The following is a 22477-nucleotide window of genomic DNA, read 5'->3' as shown; positions in this document are numbered from 1 at the left end:
CTAGCCTGGCAATGAGAACCTTTTACGTAACATGCTCACTCATCCAAAGGGTACTTGATAAGAGACTCATTTGTACATTAGCTAGTCAGACTACTACCCTACCAAACCTGACAGCAAGAACCTTTCCAATCCTGATATGCTCACCCACACAAGGGTACGGTAGAGGTACCAAAAGGAGCCAATTGGGATTCTGGGACTTCCAACCCAAGAGTCTAAGTTGCCCCACTTGTTTATGCTTTAGGGATTTTCAACCCAGAGGACTTGATCGCCCCACCTATTTTTCCGGTGTTCCAAAAGTAGTTTGAATAATATATGATTTTAATATTTCATAAGCAAAATATTTCTAATCATTGTAGACTATTCGTAGATGATTAAAGTTCCAAGTAAAAAATAAATATGCAACACAATCCATCAAATTCGAGATTCTAGAAAAGTATATATGAACTTGAAGTTTCTACAATAATTTTAAACAAAAAAATATCGAAATTCTGACTTTTCTTAAAATCACATAAGAAAAATAATAAAATAATTATTAATGCATGGTTAATAATAATATAAATTTAAAGTCAAATCAAGGCATAATAATTAAAATAAAGACAACTAAAGTAATAAATAATTTAAATGACATAATAAGAAAAAACATGATAAATAAACACAACAAATTACGAATCAAATGATAAATCAATAGGAATAAAATAAAAATATTGAATTATTCGCATAACAATAAAAGAATTTTTTAAAAGGAACCCTAATGGAAATAAAAAAAATAAAGAAAAATATTTTCTTAAAAATATCAAGTGAGAGAAAACTCACTTTTTTCCTTTTATATTTTTCTTCTTTCTCTCTCTCTCTCTCTCTCTCTCTCTCTCTCTTCCTTTTTTTTTCTCTCTCTCTCCCCCTTTTCTCATGTGAATAAGTAAAAAACTCTTTTCTTTTCTTATTTTTTTATTTCTTTCTCTATAAGCTCTTCTTTCAATATGAAGCACGTGTGAAAGAGAGCACCTCAACTACTCTCTTACGTTTTCTCTTTCTTCAATTTTCTTTTTCACTCCATTTAAAGCACATGCTCCACATTGCTTGATTTTCATGCACCACATGTTTTGCACTGCACGTGTGCCATATGTGTGCCACGTGTGTGGACATGAGGTGCATGTGATGCATATGGTTTATGAATGCCACATGTGTGAAAGGTGTGTGCATGCGATGGTTGTACATGGTGTATAATCTATGATGCATGCATGGACGGATGGATGTACGCATTGATGGATGGATAGAAATACAGTTAGATGGGCTCCTGTGTGATTAAGGGCTAGTTTTTATGATATACATGTGGATTGGTGGTGAGATGGACGGGTAGAATATGAGGATGGGTTAAACAAAAATAGTGATGAATGGTGGTTTTTAGAAGAAGTGGAGTGCACACCTTTAGTAGGACCCCACATTAGGTATGTGGTCAAATAAACGGGTAGGATTGTAGGTCGTCATATAACTTAACAAGATGGACTATCAATTTAGTAGTGATATATGGATGGGCGGATATTCTAAGCATATAGATGGTTAGATGGGTGTATCATTAGATGGATGGTTGAATTTATTAATTAATGGATGGTTAGATTTGGATATGTTCAAATCAATGGTTGAGATTTGATAGGTTGATCATGTAGATCAACGGTCATATTGGATTAGTTTGGTACGTCAATCAATAGTTAAAATTGGATGGTCAAGATTAATTCGGGTTTTTACAAGGGCTCATCTAAAGTGGACGACCATTTCTTACCCAAGGCTTGGTCTATGTGTCCTATTGGTAACACTAACTTCCAGACCTTATCTCCTTCCCCAAAGGACTTCTCTTTTATTCTTTTGTTATATGCCCGAATGACCTTGGCCTTGTTGGCGAATACAGAGTCTAAGGCCCTCATGCGGGTCTCATCTAACATTTAGAGCTTGACCAGCATGGCTTATGTGAACTCAGGAGGGGTCAACCTCGATTGATGTGCGACTCATAATGATTGCACAGTGACCTCCAGGGCTACCACTTCATCGTGTTCATATGTCAAACGCAAATAGACTTATTTCAGTACTAGCGCGGGGTGAATTCCTTTTATACCTAAAGTGTTTCTGACAACTTCGTATGCCATTCGTAGGAATTCTCTTCAATCATCTTCCTCAAAATATTTTTATTACCTAGTTATTAGCCTCGTCTTGACTGTTTGCTTGTGCATAGTAGAGCGTTGAGTGTAGAATTTTGATTTTGTATCTATAACACCCTGTACTTTTCAGTATTCGAGTGTTACTGTGAACATAAGTTAGTATGAACACTAACCTAACTTACTTGAACGTTCACCCTCATTCTAGTCTAAATCCGACAATCGAAAGTAATCCCCTCCCACATATCAAACTATACATTTAATTGATTCTCAAAATGGTCCATCATAACTTTAGAGACACCTACTGTAGGACTTTAATCACTTGGATAGACCAATTAAACTGTTCATTCTAATAACAGGACTTGTATCATTCAATCTACCAATCCATCATTTAATAATCACAATTGGATTATTTAATCATTGAAATTACCATTGATTTTCACATGAGCAGCCTCTAAGACTTTTTAGATAGGAATGGACTAAGATCAGAGTAGGACCTGCCACACGATTAAAAATTATATGCTTCTATAAAATAAAAATGAGATGATTTATAATAGAGTAACTAAAATAAATACTATTATCGAAATATTAACATATTACGATGATCTTGAACATACAAATGATCCCGTTGGACCTTTTGACCATTGATGGTCAGATTGGAATTAATTCAATCATTGAATCGATGTAATCAGTAATTAGAGCAAAAAATCACTAGGTATGGCCCACTTGAGCTTTGGACCCACCTGATATCTGGTCGAGAGCTTTGATTAGGCTCTCCAAGTGGAATGGACGGAGTGGATTTACAAAGCACATCCATGTCGGTCCCATGCATGGGGTGCATGTGCATGGACTACGGACGGTCGCAGTGCACCGGACCGAAGGACGGGTCAAACTGGGTTTGACCCATTTCCAAAGAGGAAGTTTGTCTCCCTCCTTTCCCACCGCTAGATGTACGAACAAACAATGTCCATTTATGACTTTTATGGCCCACAACGATCACCCAACTAGGAGATCCAAACCATCCATCTGATTCAGGCAGTGGGCTCGACCAAAACCCAACTATTGTAGCAAGTTTTCTTGTACATGTGGGTCATGATTCTTGACCCAAACTGGACCTGCGCATGGCCTTTCCAAAAATGGAAACTGTTTGGATTTTCCTAGCTTGCAATTCACGTGAACGCGCATCCTTGGATCTTAACCGTAGGAATGGGAGCATCCTAACCCTTCGAGCTAGGGTTCTCATGCCTGCTGTGCAACCAAACGACCGGATCACTTTGCAAAAAGAAAGAGAAAGAGAGAGTGGGAAGCCCTAGATCTTATCCAGACCATCCGTTCTCCATCTGACGGCTTTCGGAAGGCTAGGGCTTTAAGAAAAGAGCATATATAGTGAGAGGATTGTTGCCCCAAATCTTAGCAGCTGTGCTTGAGAAAGAACTGGTCATTTTCTTCCTCCTTCAAACCCACCACTCTAACCTTCACGAAGCTTTGACTTGAAGTATCCCTAAGCACTGATGCATGGATCTCAACCACCCCAAAGCTCCGTTTTGAAGAGAAACTCGTCTGATGGTGATCCACCATTGCCAACGAGTCTTCTTCCTTGTCATGCTCTTGCTGCCACACCATCTCAACTCAGACTATGTTCTGTCTAGGTTGGGTTGCAGGCCTTACTGGTCAATGCAGGAGAAAGGAGGAAGAGAGGAAGAAAGTGGAAGAAGAAAGAAAGAAGAGGAAGGAGAGGAAGAGGTGTTGTTGTTACACTGCACCAATATGACCCCACTCGTCTGAGTTATTAGCTGGGTCTGGCGCGTTGGGGTGAATCATGGTCGAGTTGGGTGCAGGACTGGCCTAGTCCACGCACCGCTTGATCTAGAGGAAGAGAAAGAAAAGAGAAGGAAGAAAGAGAGGAAGAAACAGAAAGGAAGAGAGTGGGGTTGCTAGTTGCTCGGTTCAATACCGAGTTGACCCTTCGAGTTTGGGCCAAGCTAGCTAGGTTTGGGTCAAGTCCAGGTCCCATCTGTCCATAGGAAGGGGTGGGGAGAAGAAAGAGAAGAGAGATAGGAGAGAGAAACGAGAGAGGAGGAAGCGGGCGTGTAATGCTGCCAGGTTCGCTGTCGAGTCAACCCAACCCATTGTGTCGACTCAGTTGGGTTGAGACTGGCCTTGGGTCGAGCTCAGTCCTCGTTGGACGTTGCAAGGGAGAAAGAAAAAGAAGAAGGAAAGCAAAGAAAGAAAGGGAAGGAGGTGGTTTGATGGTCGGGTCCTTCCTCAGCCAACTGAGTTAACTCAGTTAGTTGTTGACCTAGTCAAGTTGATTCGGGTTCAGACCCTATTTTCATGAGAATGAGGAAAGGAGCGGGAGTTGATACATGCTATTAAGTCGACTCGGCTGAAACTCGTCGAGTTGAGCTATTCGAGTTGGGAGCAAATCAAGTTTGTGTGTTGAACCGAACCGACTAACGTAAGTCAACTTTCTCCCCAAAGTAGATTGTTTTTAATTTATTATTATCGTTGGTATTACCATAATAATTGTGATTATTAAATATGATTAGCCACTAGCAGATTACTTAAACTAGTGTTAGTATTATAGATAAAATTACAACTATTAGATATTGGAATTTTACTCACCATTCCTAGAAATTTTCATTGATAGTAGAAGTGTACTTATTATTACCATCATAATTATTTTTATTACCATGATTAGCTAATATTAATTATATCATTAATATTAATAATTATGTTATAGTTATTAAATTAACATGATAATTAATCTTACATCAATTAGCATTCAAATCCTAAAATCTAAAACTAGAACTAAACCCTGGGATGAAACCTTAAATCTAGGTAATCTAAAACTTAGGTTATAATATTAACCATAAAGAACTTTGATCTAACTACACAATTTCATAATTTGTGGTAGGATTTGACTCTAATGGTGCATACACCTAGTGACACTAGTAAGCGATTTGATTAGTAAGGTGATGATTTCTTTCCTTTGAGCTTTCCGCTTTCCAATTAGCTTAAGCAATAGTTTCTGCTTTAATTTTGATTGATAATTAATATCTCTATCTTATAATTATTTGTGCTAGTTGTTGAAATTAAATTCTATATTATGTGCTCAATATTTATCCTGCATGAACACACACACACACACACACACACACATATATATATATATATATATATATATATATATATATATATCACTTGTATATTTTCTCATGCTTGTGGATTATTTGTGGATTGCTTGTGGAACTTAAATTAGTACATTTATTAGTGGAGAACTCCACTTACATATGTACATCTAGACTTGGGATGTTACTTGATTGATTGTGATTATAATGGACCTTCGACTGAGTGGCTACTTGAATGATAGGTTAAATGGAATATTGATGTGGGCTAACCATCTATGGGTTTTTGTGTCTACGTGACTTTTGAGGATGGTCTTTTTATCGCATTGATTTGGTATTTATCCTATATGGCATTTGATTTGATATTTGCCCTATGTGGCTTTGATTTGATATTTGCCCTATGTGGCTTAGTTTTGGTATTTACCCTATGTGGGTTCGATGTATTATTTTTATACAACCATGCGATGATAAATTACACATATTGAACTATGATTGGCCACTAGTCAATAAGGTTCCATTAAACACCCCAATGTTGGAGTCTCATGAGCTGAGGATGGTGGTATGAGACCTATGCCCGAGCTATCGGCCTATGCTGGGTGATGAGCCCCCCATAGTAACCTTTGAGCTTTCTTAAATTTGCTGGTTGTAATTGGAATAATAACGGTTCGGTTAATAATGCATTTATAGCATATAGGAGATGGCGGGTGGCTAATTATGGTTGTTGTAGCACGTGCCCTTAGACCTTAGTTGTGGTATCATTTCGCTAGCTCTCAGACCACCGACTATCGACTTACTTTGGTGAGTTTGGCACTATGCATATACGGGATGTACTTTCGCTGGTGACCGGCCACATGCATGGGTTTCGCCTAAAAGCTAACTGGATGAGCATCCTTAATTGATGTGCATTCATGCATTCATGCATTTAATAAGACTCCATCGTATATTATTTTAAATACTTTTTTGTTTACAACTATGCTTAACTAATGCAATGGTGTGTAATCTTGAGAGAAATTCATACTGAGTTGGCCACTCATTCATCGAATATATAACTGTACAGGTAGTGCAGGTAGGTTAAATGGTATTCATGTTCATATTGATGAGGAGTAGAGTATAATTGTCAAGGATACATGACTGTATTTTTCAAGAGATGCTGCAAGATTTTACACCTCAAGATTAGTTACAATTTACTTTGTTTCACATGCTATATTATTTATTTTGGTAATTGTAAGTATTGGGACATTGATTTGTATAATTTACTTAGGCAGTCACTCGTATATTTGAATATGTATGAAGATTTCCTTTATGCTTGATTTGATTCTCTTCTACTAAACTGCTAACTCTGAGAAAAGAAATAGAAAAAAATATACATGGAATTTGACTCTCTTTAAAGGTTAACACTCGGGTTTTCGAAAAATGAGTCATATACTCGGGTTTCGCAAACCCGAGGTGTTGCAATATCGGTCAGTCATGGTCTTGACTTCTTTTGCTAAAAATGTTGCACCTCGATTCATAGTGATTGATTCGGGAATTCCAAACATATGGACGATATGAGTTTTGATGAAATTAATAATCCTATGACTGACTCCTTTCATGGGTCTTGTTTCTACCCACTTGGTGAAGTAATCAGTGGCCACAATGATAAAAGAATCTATGTGTGATGAGGGTGGATGAATTTAGCCTATAAAATTGATCACCCATTCCTAAAACGGCCATGGCTTAATAATCGGATGAAATTTGACCACGGGCACATGCTGTATTGGTTCATTTTTCTAGCACGCCTTGCACCTTTTGGCATATTGAATGCAATCGGTTATAATTTTTTGCCAAAAATATTTGTGACATCTGAGTGTAAGCCTCATTTTCCTCCCGGCTTAATGAGTTCCACACAACCCTTCATGGATTTCGCCCATATCCAACATAACTTCTCATTTAGTTAGGCATCTCAATAGCACACCATCAACCCATTTTTGGTACAATTCATTGTCAATCATGACATAATTGATGGGTAGTCTTCGTAGATCTCTATTAGCATTAATTTGTGGGCTTTGAAGATAACCCATAAAGGGAGCCCTCCAATCATCGTCGTTTATGTTGACCTTGCATACTTCCATAATTACTTGCTTCTCAAAGACTGAGGGTGAGGATCTCCTTTGCACTATGATCGTTCTCTCGACCGATCCTTTCTAGATATCCATTCTTACGGCCATCTGCACTATTTCATGGGTGTCCATGTTGTGATATCGAGTTATATGCATTAATTCTACCTCATCAAAGCTACCTAACATCTGGGATGCCAAGGCATAATATGGTAACAGTGCTGGGCTAATACACGTGAACAGTCATGCTCTCTGATTTATCGCTAATTGTGATCACCCACTACTATTGTGGTTCATGCACCTATTTCATTAGTAATTCTAAACCAATTATTATAGACTCATACTCTACTTAATTGTTGGTGCATTCAAATGCTAATTGGAACGCAAATTCTTACATGTTTCCGTTTGGTGTAAATAGGATAATCTCAGTCCCTTAAGCTTTATGGGTCTTTGAGCCATCAAAAATCAACTTCCAAAGTGTCAAAGACACATGATACAAGTATAAAACTTCTAAGGAAAGTTAGCCTTCCAAGTCAGACGGATGATCGGTCAGGAAATTGGCTATAGCCTGACCCTTTATTACTTTTTAGGATAGGTACTTAAGATTAAACTCAGATAGAGACAAAAACTATTTTCTGATTCGGCTGCTCAAAATCAGTCGATTCAACATATATTTCACTAAATCGGTCGATGTTATCACATTAACTCTTTCGGCCAACAAATAATGTCTTAGCTTGGTGGCTGCAAAATACAACGATAAGTGTAACTTCTCTATCACTGAGTATCGTCTCTTGATATCAAGGAGCGTCCGACTCAGATAGTAGACTGCTCTCTCTTTTTTTATCATCGTCATCTTTGACTAGTAATACTTCAACCGACTCTACCGATGCTATGGCATATAGCTTGAACAATCGACCTTTGATTAGTGGCAGCGGTTTCATCAATTACTCTTTAATCTTTTCGAAGTCCAGCCGATGTTCTTCCTCCATTTTGAACACAATGCCCGCTTCAGTTTTATTAATGAAGAGAATACATTAGTTTTTCCTTTATAATTGGAAATAAATCTTCATATGAAATTGATATGTCCAAATAAGTATTGCAATTTTCATTTGTTCCTTGGCAAGTGAGCATTTATGATTGCTTGGGACTTATTCTAGTCCACTTCGATCCCTCACTAATGTACAAGGAATCCCAAAAAATTATCGGTCGATACCCTAAAGGCACATTTAAGGGGATTTATTTTTAATTTGTAGAGCCTTATGCACTCAAACAACTTGTGTAAATAAGCGAAATGATCCCCTATGTCGACCGACTTAACCAGTACATCATCAATGTAAAATTTTAAGAATTAGCTGATCATATCATAGAAGATAGCATTCATCGCCCTTTGATACGTAGCCCCTGCATTCTTGAGCCCTAACGACATTACTACCCAACAATAGGTTCCCAAAGGCTCAGGGCACCTAAATGCTATTTTCAACACATCATCAAGCACAATGTATATCTAGTTATACTCGGCATAGTCGTCCATGAAGGACACCATCTGGTGTCCGGCTGCTTGGTCGATTAATTTTTCAACTACGGGCATTGGATATTCATCCTTGAGTGTGGCTAGATTTAAATTTCTAAAATCAATACATACCCACAACTTATCATTCTTTTTTTTCTAGAACCACGTTTAAAATCCATTCGGCATACTTAATAGGCCTGATGAAACTGACCTTTAGCAATAGTTCAATCTCTTCCTTTATTTCTAAGTGACTTCTGTTGTCATTCACCTGGGTGGCTGCTTGTACAGTCAATATCCCTCTTTTATTGGCAACCAATGCTCAACTGGGCTTCAATTTAGTTCCGGCATCTTATGGTAATCTCTTGCAAAGTAATCAACAAACTCTCTAAGAAAATCAGTGAGTTCAACTTTATATTATGGCTTTAACAGCCCATTGATAAAAGTTGGTTTAGAGTTATTCTTGGTTCCTAGGTTCACCTTCATTAAAGGATCCTGGACCTGAGCCTAAGAATCTTCCAACTTATCAGGAATTTCTTTTAAGGACATGTCTATTTCATATTCATCTACTTCATCAATCGGACTGACCATATTGGCCAAATTTACAAAGCAACTATTGTCAACTTCTTTTAGGCTCTCTTCGAGCGTCTTTATCAAAGTCGTGAGGTCGGTCGTTCGCTTCTCATTTATTGATGTATTAGTCATGGGATTTCTTCCATGGTGCAACATAGAACTGGCTGAGAAGGTACGATGTCCATCAACATGTTATTAACCTGGTGAATCACAATAGCAATGTCCTGCACAACACTTTCTGGATTTTTCTTGACAGATATCCCAATCAGACGCCTCATGCTTGTTCCTTCTGATAAAGCAAATCGATCTTACTTCATACCCATATTAATATGCCTCGTTTGCATTTGATGTAGCTAAGAATGGCCTGTTATCGCCCAATTCGACTTTATTTTAATTTCAAAATATTATAAATTGATGCAAGGACTATAGGATGCATGCAAACGAGTGGATCTAATTTCTCCTAAGCATAGCAATGTAACTAGATGAAGTGTTGACCATGAAGAAAGGAGTCAACACTCTTTTAATACATATGGTCAAGTCAACCGGTAATACACCATATGTATTCATGACATGCCTAACAAAGTTACTAACTGTAACCTTGGATGGGATTAGATCGGCCATAATTTTTCTCAATTTCGGCATCATTCTTGTTGGGAGAAGATTAACAGTAGCCCCATTGTCAACCAAGATTTTGGTGACTGAGTAGCCCTTGAGGTGAGCAGATATGTACAATGGTATAAGATGTTGAGTTATATCATGGGTGGGCCTTTTAATAACTAGTCTTTTGGATGACTTCCCTAACTCCATGATAACAGTATTTACCTGTGGTGTCTTGCTCACTCTTAGTGCTCCCTCGATCATGTCTTCTGGGGGAAAAAATATATTGTATTACCATAGGAGGAACGATGTTAAGACTCAAATATTGCATAATTTTCGCCATTTATATCTTGGTTTTATGAACATAAATCATCTTAATATTCTATTTTACTCATGTATGTGTTGCAAGGTGAATTTAAAAGCTTGGATTGAAAAAGGTGTTAAAAAGTAAGAATTTGATGCTCAAATTCACCAAGGCAATGGATGGATCTTAGGAGATCAAGATTGAAGAATTCACATGCCAAAGATCCAAGAAAACTAAGCGAGGAATGAAGAGAATCGAAGATTTGAAGTGAAGAATCCTGAAATCGTCCTAAAAAAGTGTATTTTGAAGCTGTGAAGTTTATTTTGGAAAACTGCGCAGCAGGAAGTCTGTTTTAAACGAACTATGCAGCGAGAAGTCTATTTTGGGAAAATACGTATATTTGAGGCGTTTTCTAGGGTTTTCAACTTTGTACGAAGTTTGGAGTTCCCTACTTATAAATAGGGCCTCTTAGGGCATTCTAAAGCATCATTAGAAGCATTCAAGAGCAATATTTAGGGTTTTTTTAAAAAGAGTTTTTAGTTTTATTAAAGCTTTATAAGTTGTTTCTTTCCTTTTAGATCTTTTTTATTTGCAATTTTTCTTCTTTCTTTCTTGTTACTTTTTATTTCTGCAATTTAATTATGTTTTTCTAAGTTCCCTCTAGCCCAAGCTAGAAGGGAAGCACATGGGTTTAATATTTCTTTAAATTATGATGATTGATTGTTTTAATGATGAGAATAATGGTGTATGCATATTATCTATTATTTAGGTTTTGTTTTTATCCTCTTGTAAGATCCATATGTTTCCATCATATGAGATTTACATTGATGGATAGGCTTACCCTAGATTAATCAGATTTCCTAGATAGGAGATGTTCTCAACCTGTTATATTTCTTTGATATTCATTATCCTATAGATATTGAATACTTAAAATCACTGACGCTTGAGAATATATGTGAATGATGCAAATCTATTATTTTCTAATCTTTTATATCATTTATTAAAATATTTAAAGTGTTTTATTTTCCGATTAGGCTGACCATAGTGCTCAGATCCTAGTTGTGTTATCCAAGTCATCATGATTTTGGAACATTAATCTATGTGTGGAACTTTGAAGCTTGGGTGTTTTTTTTTATTCAATTGAATTACATCCATTCAAAAATCCAAAAATCAAATCATCAGTTTAGTTTTTATTACTTAGTTTGTTTTGCATTTGATTTTTTCCTTCTCGCAATTCATCTCCCTGTGGGATCGACCCTGTATTCACAGGATATTACTTATGAACCTCTGCACTTGGAGGCAAGCAATCAAGTTTTTGGCGCCGTTGCCGGGGAGAGACTGAGATAGATCAGATCTGTGCAAGATAGCCAAGGTAAGTTTTCTTCTAAACCCTCCAGATTTTCCATAGATTTTTTTTTTTTTTTCTTATTTTCTTTTTCTTTGAAAATAAATTCAGTTGGGACTTTCAAGCACTAACTATGACATAAGGTTGCCCTGCTTGGGATTTTATCACCCAAGTGCTATGGTTGTCCTATAGTTGCTGTTTGATCACAAAGATCATCCGCTGAATCTATTTTCCATATTAGCATAGTTTAATTTCTGCATTAGTTTTACTTTTATTTATTTATTTATTTTTTATTTTGCTTTGTAGATTGAACCCTTGGGTTGTTGATTTATTTTGCTTTGTGGACTGAACCCTCATGGTCGGCTTTGCTGCCTGGGTTGTTGATTTATTTTGCTTTGTGGACTGAACCCTCATGGTCGGCTCTGCCGCCTGGGTTGTTGATTTATTTTGCTTTGTGGACTGAACCCTCATGGTCGGCTCTGCCACCTGGGTTGTTGATTTATTTTGCTTTGTGGACTGAACCCTCATGGTCGGCTCTGCCGCCTGGGTTGTTGATTTAAGTTTTTATTTTTATTTTAAGTATCATACTTGCGATTTGAATTAGTGGTATTTGTTGTGTGGTGTGGATGGTTTATGTCCCGTTGGAGTAGGGATCAAAACAATCGACTCTCCTCTGAAGGGGGACTAGTTCCAGGCCTTGATCATTCACTTAGAAGAGGCACTCAATATCACTTGGATTCCATGGCAGACCCAATTGATAATCCAAATCCAAATCTGTCAAATCCAACTATAAATCAAAATAATCCTCCTCTTGAGGATGAAAATGAAGTTCATAGGAATGTGTTAAACCAACCACGGACTTTACGTGAACATTTACACCCTGAGAGATCAACTTTACCATCTTGTATAGTGTTCCCTGCTCACACAGGGAACATTGATTTTAAACCAGGTGTGATTCAATTAATTCCTAAATTTCATGGCTTAGATTCTGAAGCCCTTACTTGCACCTCAAGGACTTTGAGGAAGTAATTGCAACGTTACAAGTAAACAATGGCAATAGGGATGTACTTAAGCTTAGGTTATTCTCATTTTCTCTAAAGGATCGGGCCAAAGCATGGCTCAACTCTCTAAGACCTAATACCATCACTTCATGGCAAGCCTTAAGTAGAGAGTTTTTGAAAAAGTTCTTTCCCGAGCATAAAACAAATGCACTAAAACAAGAAATCATGTCATTCTCCCAAAAGGGGAATGAACTATTTTTTCAAGCTTGGGAGCGCTTCAAAGACATTCTAATTACTTGTCCACATCATGGTTATGAACCATGGCACGTGATTGATGCTTTCCGAAAGGGGCTCACCATGGATACCCGTCAGTTCATAGAGATGATGTGTGGTGGAACCTTCCTTGATAAAGATCATAATGAGGCTTGGGATTTTCTAGATATGTTAGCAGAGAATACTCAGACATGGGATGTTTCTGCTAAATCAGACCAAACTAGACCCATTCCTAGAGAGAAAGCGGGAATGTATGTCCTAAGAGGGGAAGACGACCTTAATGCAAAATTCGCCGCATTGGCTAGAAAGGTCGAAGCTTTGGAAATTAGGAAGATTGATATGGTTAAAGCAAACACTTCCTTAGGTAATTTTTGTAGCATTTGTGGTGGTACAGACCATGACACAAAGGATTGTCCAATAATCTCAGTTGTACAAAATATCACGCATGAGCATGATCAAGCAAATGCTATAAATAATTACCAAAGGTCAGTTATGCAACCATTGGGAAACACGTACAATCCAAATTGGCGTAACCATCCTAATCTTAGTTGGAGGAATGGACCACAAATTAATGTGCCCAATGCACCTCAAATGCCTCCACAAAATAACTTCTTTGGGGCACCTAACAATGCACCATATGTGCCCCCGCCAAAGCGATCATCTGTGGAGGATGCATTGACCACATTCATTAACTCTCAAGCTCAAATGAATCAGTCTCTAATCCAATCAAATCAGGAATTAAAGACAGCTGTGGCTAGGATTGAGACTCAACTAAATGCTAGGGAAAAAGGCACCCTTCCTTCTCAACCTGTGCCAAACCCTCGAAATACACATTTCATTGGAGACTCAAATCCAAGTGAGCTACATCATGAACAAGCTAAGGCCATCATTACCTTGAGAAGTGGAAAAGAGGTCGATAACAAGATAATGCAACCAGTAGAAATACCGGAGGATGAGCCACTGTCTCAAGAAAATGATGAACCGGCTATGGTTCAAGAGCCACAACAGCAAAAGGATAAAGAGACTAAGTCATATGAGCCTCCAGTTCCGTTCCCATCTAGACTTCGGAATCCAACTTTCCCCATGAAATATCAAGAGGTGTTGGATGTGCTTCAAAAGGTTACTGTCAATATTCCTCTACTTGATGCTATTAGACAAATTCCATCATATGCTAAATATCTCAAGGATTTGTGCACTGTAAAAAGGAAATTAAATGTGCACAAAAAGGCCTTCCTTACTGAGAAAGTGAGTGCTATAATTCAACAAAGGGTTGTACCCAAATACAAAGACCCGGGAAGTCCCACTATTCCTTGTATTATTGGGAATTTTCAAATTGAACATGCTTTGTTAGATTTGGGTGCAAGTGTCAACTTAGTACCTTATTCGGTTTACAAACAAATGGGGTTAGGCGAGCTTAAACTAACCACGATTACACTCCAACTCGCTGACCGCTCTATTAAGGTACCAAGGGGAATTTTAGAGGACGTGCTAGTCCAAGTGGAGAAATTCTACTTCCCCGTGGATTTTATTGTACTAGACACTGAACCATGTGTAAATGCTAGCGCTCAAGTTCCCATCATTTTAGGCCGCCCATTCCTAGCAACTTCAAATGCAATCATAAATTACAGGAATGGAATGATGAACTTGTCTTTTGGTAACATGACTCTAGAGCTAAATATTTTCAATCTATGTAAGCAGCCCATTGATAATAATGAAATCCATGAGTTGAATTTCATGGACTGCTTGATAGAAGAAGAGGAATTAGAACCTAGTCTGACTGATGAATTGATTCAAGTCATTGGAGACTTGAAAAATTCTGATTTAGAAAAAGTGCTTGCTGAAATTTCTGATGATAATGAGAGCACTACCACTCAGGACATTGGTATGTGCCAATGGAGACCGCGCACTCAAATCCTATCTATCGAGGACTTGCAACCTCTACCATCACCAACCAATGTTCCAAAGCTTGATTTAAAACCACTGCCAAATGAGCTTAAGTATGTATACTTAGGTGAAAATAAAACTTATCCTGTGGTGATCTCTTCATTTTTAGAGAAGGATCAAGAGATTAAATTGTTGAAAGTTCTAAGGGACCACAAAGGAGCCTTGGGCTGGACCATTTCTGACATCAAGGGTATAAGCCCTTCCATTTGCACCCATCGGATCCACCTCGATGATGACGCCAAACCAATTAGACAACCTCAAAGGCGTCTCAATCCAAACATGATGGAAGTAGTAAAAAATGAGGTGATCAAATTATTGGATGTGGGAATCATCTACCCAATATCCGATAGTGTTTGGGTGAGTCCAACTCAAGTAGTCCCAAAGAAATCTGGAATAACTATTGTGTAGAATTCTAATAATGAACTCATACCAACACGTGTCACCACTGGTTGGCGTGTTTGCATTGACTATAGAAAATTGAACCAAGTCACAAAGAAGGACCATTTCCCTCTACCATTCATTGATCAAGTTTTAAAGAGGGTAACAGGTCACTCCTATAGTTTTCTTGATGGATATTCCGGATATAACCAAATAGAGATAGCCCTATAAGACCAAGAGAAAACCACGTTCACTTGTCCATTTGGCACATTTGCTTTTAGACGGATGCCATTTAGATTGTGTAATGCGCCAGTAACTTTCCAATGGTATATGTTAAGTATTTTTTCAAATATAGTTGGGAAGTTTCTTGAGGTTTTCATGGATAGCTTATCTGTATTTGGGAGTAGTTTTGAGGAATGCCTCAACAATTTATCTCTTGTCTTATCTAGGTGTGAAAAGAAACACCTTATCTTAAATTGGGAGAAATGTCATTTCATGGTTCAAAAAGAAATTGTTTTGGGCCATGTTATCTCCAAAAATGGAATCGAGGTAGATCGCTCAAAACTTGACATTATAGCTAATCTACCTATCCCCCGAACTGTTAGAGATATTAGATCACTTATAGGGCATGTTGGTTTTTATAGAAGATTCATCAAGGACTTTAGTGTTATTACTAGACCCTTGACTAATCTTCTTCAAAAGGATGTTCCATTTAAGTGGACAGATGAGTGTGCAAGTGCTTTTAATAAAATTAAATCATCCCTTACCACTGCACCTATCATGCGTCCACCAGATTGGACACTTCCTTTTGAACTAATGTGCGATGCAAGTGATTATGCCATAGGGGCTGTTTTGGGCCAAAGGAAAGATAAACGGCCCTACGTTATTCACTATGCGAGTAGAACTCTAAACTCGGCCCAAGTGAACTACTCAACAACTGAAAAAGAGTTACTTGCAGTAGTTTTTGCTTTGGATAAGTTTAGGTCCTACTTACTGGGATCCAAAGTGGTCATTTTCACGGACCACTCGGCTTTGAAATATTTGTTATCTAAGAAGGATGCAAAGTCGAGACTTTTGAGATGGATCCTCCTACTCCAAGAATTTAACTTAGAGATAAAATATAAGAAAGGAGTAGAAAATGTAGTGGACGATCACCTTTCTACATTGGTGTTAGATGATTCCACTGAGGAGATACATATCCAGGACACTTTCCCTGATGAACAATTATTTGCGATCTCCAAATTACCTTGGTATGCGGATATAGTGAACTATCTTGTAACGGGAAAAATGCCATATCATTGGAAGTCACAAGATAGGAAGCGTTTTGAAACTGAAGTTAGGAACTTCTTTTGGGATGACCTGTATTTATATAAATATAGGACTGATCAAATTTTTAGACGTTGTGTCCCAGAGGATGAAGTTCGAATTGTTATTTCCTTTTGTCACATGGAAGCATGTGGTGGCCATTTTTCTGCTAAGAAAACTACTGCAAAAATCCTGCAATGTGGTTTTTACTGGCCCACCATGTTTAAAGACACTCATGCTTTCTGTGTTGCTTGTGATAGATGTCAAAGGTTGGGAAGAGTGTCCCGGTGCAACATGATGCCTTTATCCCCAATTTTACCATTGGAGATTTTTGATTGTTGGGGTATTGATTTTATGGGTCCATTTCCATCTTCTTTTGGATTTCTTTATATATTGGTTGGTGTGGACTATGTTTCAAAGTGGATTGAGGCAGTTCCAAGTAGGACCAATGACAACAAAGTGGTCATACGATTCCTCAAGGAAAATATTTTTGCTAGATTTGGAACTCCAAAGGCCATCATTAGTGATGGCGGGTCTCACTTTTGCAATAGAACATTTGAGGCTTTGATGAAGAAATATGGCATCAAGCATAAAGTGAGCACCCCATACCACCCACAAACGAGTGGGCAAGCTGAGATTTCTAATCGGGAAATCAAACATATTTTAGAGAAAACTATAAGGCCAGATAGGAAGGATTGGTCCCTCAGACTATCCGACGCTTTATGGGCTTATAGGACTGCTTATAAGACCCCGATTGGAATGTCTCCATACAGATTGGTGTATGGGAAGGCTTGCCACTTGCCTGTGGAATTGGAACATAGAGCCTATTGGGCAATAAAGAAATTAAACTTTGATATGGATCAATCAAGTGGACAAAGGAAATTAGAGTTGAATGAATTAGAAGAGCTGAGGAGAGACTCTTATGAAAATTCTAAAATCAACAAAGAGAGGACTAAAGCTTTTCATAATAAAAATATCTCGAGGAAGAATTTTGAACCTCAGCAAAAAGGTCCTATTGTACAATTCCCGTCTCCAGTTCTTTCCGGGAAAGTTAAGATCCAGATGGACAAAATCCTTCATTGTGAAGAATGTATATACTCATGGGGCTATTGAAATTGAGAATCTACGTAATACCAATGTGTACAAGATTAATGATCAGAGATTGAAGCCTTATATGGAAAACTTTCATTTAGGAGAGGAGTCTGTCCCTCTTCATGAGCTAGATTTAGATTGATATTCCTAGTCCGATGGAGTATTTATGTAGCATTTGTATCATATTCAATTTTTTAGTGTCACCTAGCAGGTGAGTTCTTCATGGTAGGTACTATCCACTATTTCTTTTATTTTTATTGTTCTCTACATTACATTGGGGACAATGTAGATTTTAGGTTGGGGGTGTGGATAGTCATCCATATGAGTTTTTTTTTTGAGAGTTTCAGTTTATTTTATTACTATTTTTATTATTTTTAAGTTTCAGTTAGGTTTAAGTTTATTTTTTTTAGGTTTATGGAAAAAAAATTTTAACATTTTCAAAATAATATTTTTATATACAAGAATGTGAACATGATATTTTGCGAATTCCAAAGGCAAATTTAATACTTAGTCTAGGTTAATAGTAGTCAGAAATCTGACAACTGAAAATTATAAACTTGAGTTCAATTACCTAATCACTAGTTTAAAGTGAGTTGTAATTTGATGTACTGAATTCACAATACACCCTAGCTAACTAAGTGAGGAATATGATATGTGAATTAGAATAACAAATTTTGATTCAAACAAGGTTGAATGAACTAGTACCATTGATATATGTTTAAAAGAGAGAATATTAAAAGAAAAAAAGTGATGAAAAAAGAAAATTTTATTATAAAGCACGAATGCAATGACCATAACAATCGTGTCAGTAATACGGAGTAATGATACTTAAATATCCATTACTATTACCATTACAAGTACGATACCTTATGTTATGAAGCAAACCTAGTGGGAATCTTTATTTAAGGGTGGCCTATAATAATGAGAATATGATGATAAAAAAAGAAATGTCATAAAAAAATGAGATAACTAGAGATTTCATATTCTTGGGATGATTGAAAGGAGTTAGGATAGGGAACATGCATATTTCTCAAAGTTAGACTAGTGTCACGAAGCACCTAAGGATATTGGGTTATAACTATTCTAAATTTTGATTAGGTCTCTGAACTCAAGGATGTAATGGATTAAAAAATTAAGATTCTAGCTAACTTCATATCTAGGGTAAGTATTGTTTTGTTTTGGAATTCATATGATTAATGGAGGCATAATTGTATAAATTTTATAGTATTGAAATATTTTTCTTATTTTCAATGTTTGTGGGTAACATTTCTGGAAACCCTCACGAGACTATAACTCGTCCACTAGGGGAAACCTAGGGGTTTAAAGGCTTGTTGCATATGCTAAATGCAATCGAGATTACTTGCGAAAGTGGTGTAGTTAGAATTTTGTTTTCATTTTAATTTTGTTTCTAGAATTATTTTTTTCTTATTTTTATTTTTCTTCGCTTATTTTGCTCGGGACTAGCAAAATGCTGTTTGGGGGGTGTGTTAAGACTCAAATATTGCATAATTTTCGCCATTTATATCTTGGTTTTATGAACATAAATCATCTTAATATTCTATTTTACTCATGTATGTGTTGCAAGGTGAATTTAAAAGCTTGGATTGAAAAAGGTGTTAAAAAGTAAGAATTTGATGCTCAAATTCACCAAGGCAATGGATGGATCTTAGGAGATCAAGATTGAAGAATTCACATGCCAAAGATCCAAGAAAACCAAGCGAGGAATGAAGAGAATCGAAGATTTGAAGTGAAGAATCCTGAAATCGTCCTAAAAAAGTGTATTTTGAAGCTGTGAAGTTTATTTTGGAAAACTGCGCAGCAGGAAGTCTGTTTTAAACGAACTATGCAGCGAGAAGTCTATTTTGGGAAAATACGTATATTTGAGGCATTTTCTAGGGTTTTCAACTTTGTACGAAGTTTGGAGTTCCCTACTTATAAATAGGGCCTCCTAGGGCATTCTAAAGCATCATTAGAAGCATTCAAGAGCAATATTTAGGGTTTTTTTTAAAAGAGTTTTTAGTTTTATTAAAGCTTTATAAGTTGTTTCTTTCCTTTTAGATCTTTTTTATTTGCAATTTTTCTTCTTTCTTTCTTGTTGCTTTTTATTTCTGCAATTTAATTATGTTTTTCTAAGTTCCCTCTAGCCCAAGCTAGAAGGGAAGCACATGGGTTTAATATTTCTTTAAATTATGATGATTGATTGTTTTAATGATGAGAATAATGGTGTATGCATATTATCTATTATTTAGGTTTTGTTTTTATCCTCTTGTAAGATCCATATGTTTCCATCATATGAGATTTACATTGATGGATAGGCTTACCCTAGATTAATCAGATTTCCTAGATAGGAGATGTTCTCAACCTGTTATATTTCTTTGATATTCATTATCCTATAGATATTGAATACTTAAAATCACTGACGCTTGAGAATATATGTGAATGGTGCAAATCTATTATTTTCTAATCTTTTATATCATTTATTAAAATATTTAAAGTGTTTTATTTTTCGATTAGGCTAACCATAGTGCTCAGATCCTAGTTGTGTTATCCAAGTCATCATGATTTTGGAACATTAATCTATGTGTGGAACTTTGAAGCTTGGGTGTTTTTTTTTATTCAATTGAATTACATCCATTCAAAAATCCAAAAATCAAATCATCAGTTTAGTTTTTATTACTTAGTTTGTTTTGCATTTGATTTTTTCCTTCTCGCAATTCATCTCCCTGTGGGATCGACCCTGTATTCACAGGATATTACTTATGAACCTCTGCACTTGGAGGCAAGCAGTCAAACGAGTTCCTCTACGTCAGTCACCTACCATCTAACTAGATTTAGATGGCCTGGCCTGAAAACTGGATGGGAGAGTAAGTAGCATGTTGTAATCAAATACCACGAGTGACAATGATCTAAAAACGATCTCTGAACCCAAACATTGCCCCCCAAGTGTTTTCAAACTGTGCTGCTCTTAGAACCTCCCCTGGAATACTCGGCATCTTACCAGTCATTGAAGTTATATCTATTTGCTTAAAAGCGGGTGAAGTCATTTCCAATGCTCCGGTTCTTTTCATTTAGTTACTCAATCAGCAGATCGTTCCTTGAGAACCACTCATCACTGAGATAGATCGGATAAGTCATCAAGATTGTTAATGTTGCCTAATTCTATTATATTGTTAGGCTAGATACCATCTCCCATAACCTGATCGTGCACTACAAGCTTAAGACTTACTTCGACCGTGTTTATGGTAAATGTTTGAGGGATTCTTTAGAATGGATGTGGATGCATGGCTCCTGACCGAGATGCATTCTTGATCTCTGTCAATTATCTTCTTTTAGCTACTTGATGTTGGTACCAATGACATTTCTGGGTTCGAGTCATTACTTCAAGGGCGGTAGGGAATTTGGGATGCATGACCCTTTTTTAGACTTCATTCTGAGTTGTGGTGGCTTGACCATTCTTTGACTCAAAGTCCTTTGTTGAGGCTAATGGTCATGGGGCGAGAACACTTCATGTGGTTGATGGGGCTCTCTCATGTCGACCCCTTTTGGAATTGCATGTCCAACTTGCCTTGTTGGTCAAGGAAGGGCTTCAACGTCTGAGTCATTCTGTCACATTGGCCGCAAAGTGGCGAGTCTTTACCATTATGTTGCGTTGCTCTTGATCATTTTATGAAATCTGCGTTCATTTTATAGTACCAGTATCACCCCAATCTCAGTCATCATGACACACCATGGTAATGACCAGGACCAAGATCAACCCTTTGCCTTGGTCAATCCAATTTCCGCATATTCCCCGTGGCCATCTTGACGTACTGATTAGGCGGGAACATATCAATATCTATCAGCATTGCTTCTTCGCCCTTCTCTAAGAATTTCAAATGTCTGCAATCAATGTTATCGTGGACGATGTTCCTGAACATAACACACTTGTTAGTGGAATGAGAATGTGTTCCATGCCATTTACAATATTGAACCTTCTTTAATTCCTTAGCCGTGGGTATTTTATGATTATTGTGGACTTTAATAAATTTCACCACTAGTAGTATCTCGAATATCTCATCGGCTCGGGTGATATCAAAGATATATATATTTTCTGAGACTTTTACGTGGTTGGCGCAGTTGTTTCCACCTTGACCATCGCTGAATAAATGCATGACTTTTTTGCCACTACCTCGGTAATTGTTATTTAGGGTCATGATAATTTGTTCCATTAGTCAAGTTCTTTTGCTTACCTTCTTCTTGAAGAAGCTCCTCATATCTGAAAACTTTCTTAGTTAAATCATACAATTCCACAAACTCCATTCTAATGAATTTCTTTTAGAGTTTGTATTTTATGCCGTCCTGCACAAGTTGTACAAATTCAACCTCAATCGCGACGACCTTATATTGGCTTTTTTGCCTTTTTAAACCGGATATTGTAACTGTTGCAAGATTCTTTAGGCAACTGTCAGAAGCATAAGAGAACGGCTATGGTCATCTCCCTGTCATTGGAAAAGAACTAAGCATGAAAATTTTTCTCCATCTCCTACTAGGTATAGATTGAATTTGGCAGTAAGTTGAAGAACCATGTAAAGGTCGTGGTTGAAATTGAGGCTTTATCACTATAAGTGAAGCTTGAAGATATGCCTAATGTCCCAGAAGGGGATGAATATGAATTTTCATAATTTAACAAAACAATTTGCAAGCACTTGCTTCTAAATACATATGTAAAGGAATATAAGCAAAAAGAAGTGCTGAAATAAAACCTGCTTAAAGGAAAACATCACTCATGCATTTTTGTCAAACATATT

At 37.0% G+C, this 22477-nt stretch overlaps 1 non-coding gene across 1 annotated transcript; it reads right to left on the bottom strand.

The window, feature by feature from the left end:
• Positions 1–12905: 12905 nt before the first annotated feature.
• On the bottom strand, positions 12906–13012 carry LOC131241747 (small nucleolar RNA R71). Its single transcript, XR_009169308.1, has one exon. It is a non-coding gene; the product is annotated as a small nucleolar RNA R71 (small nucleolar RNA).
• Between the last annotated feature and the right edge of the window lie 9465 nt (positions 13013–22477).

Source organism: Magnolia sinica, chromosome 3, assembly GCF_029962835.1.
Source record: "Magnolia sinica isolate HGM2019 chromosome 3, MsV1, whole genome shotgun sequence".
In the NCBI taxonomy this organism is placed as follows: domain Eukaryota; kingdom Viridiplantae; phylum Streptophyta; class Magnoliopsida; order Magnoliales; family Magnoliaceae; genus Magnolia; species Magnolia sinica.
This window is presented reverse-complemented; position numbering and strand designations above follow the sequence as displayed.